Below are 1,256 nucleotides of genomic sequence, written 5' to 3' on the forward strand. Positions count from 1 at the left end.
AGGGGGATAATATAGGGGGTGTATAATATATATAGGGGGATAATATAGGGGTGTATATTATATATAGGGGATCATTTAGGGGGTGTATATTATATATAGGGGGATAATATAGGGGGTGTATATTATATATAGGTAGATAATATTTATAGGGGGTGTATATTATATATGGGGGTTTATATTATATATAGGGGGATAATATTTATATGGGGTGTATAATACATATAGGGGGTATAATACATTGACAGAGGGGGGTTGTACATAACATTTCCCACTCTTTGCAGGGGCATTGTAATCAGATTAATATTATTTTTACCTGGCAGTGCTTTGTTGTTTTAGCCAATCAGTGTATTTGTATATGGGGCCCTGGGCCCAGGGCCCAGGGAGCTACTCATGGGGGAGAGGGACAGATGGGCGTATTATGGGCAAAAGCAGCTGTTAGTGAAGGAGAAGCGGCAGAAGTCCTGGGAGCCGCATACAGAAGGTTTCACCCCCACAGTAAATGGTGGGGGGTGCTGGAGGGGGCATTAGGAGCTCCCCAGAACCACAACCAAAGGAGGGAGGTCCAATAGGAAATATATCGGAGGGGAAGGTGTTTGGGGATCAGCATACAAAGTGGTGGGAGGTTGTGGGAATTGCTGACCAATGAGCGGAGGCTTCACATTTGGAAGTTGTGCCCAGGGAAAGGGTCGGGAGGTTTTTTAGGTTACACCAGTTTATTATGGAGGGTTCCATTCATTGTATATCGGAGATTACTGGTGTGCTCTGCACAGTCCATGAAATGTGAATGAACTATCTACGTGGTTGGATTGGTTTGGGATGAATCATGGTAAATGGCGACTTAAATGGCGCTGTCAATCTGGAGTCATTTCTTTGGTTCTGTAGTATTCTACGATTCACTGCTACAATGGTAGCTCCATAAAAGTTTCCATAGGGATGTGTGGGACAGAACAGCTGGGCCAGCAAAGACTAATTAAACAAGCAGAAGCAAAAAGAACTTCACACAGAATGGAGGAGACTAAAGAATTACCGTAAATATTTTATTGTAAATCCAGAGATCCAGGGAAGAGTTTTCATGGGAAATATTTCACCTTTCTGTGATCTGCATTGAGGAAGCTTCCATCACCTTTGTTTCTTCCTGGCTGTCATTGGACGGTCCCCCACCTCATACCATTGTCTGTTGGGGTCTTCGGACCCCTTCTTTATTCACATTGTAGGGCAATTACGCAAACATTGTCTAATAATGCTTCTTCCCGTTT

Source organism: Pyxicephalus adspersus, chromosome 10 (assembly GCF_032062135.1).
Source record: "Pyxicephalus adspersus chromosome 10, UCB_Pads_2.0, whole genome shotgun sequence".
NCBI lineage: Eukaryota > Metazoa > Chordata > Amphibia > Anura > Pyxicephalidae > Pyxicephalus > Pyxicephalus adspersus.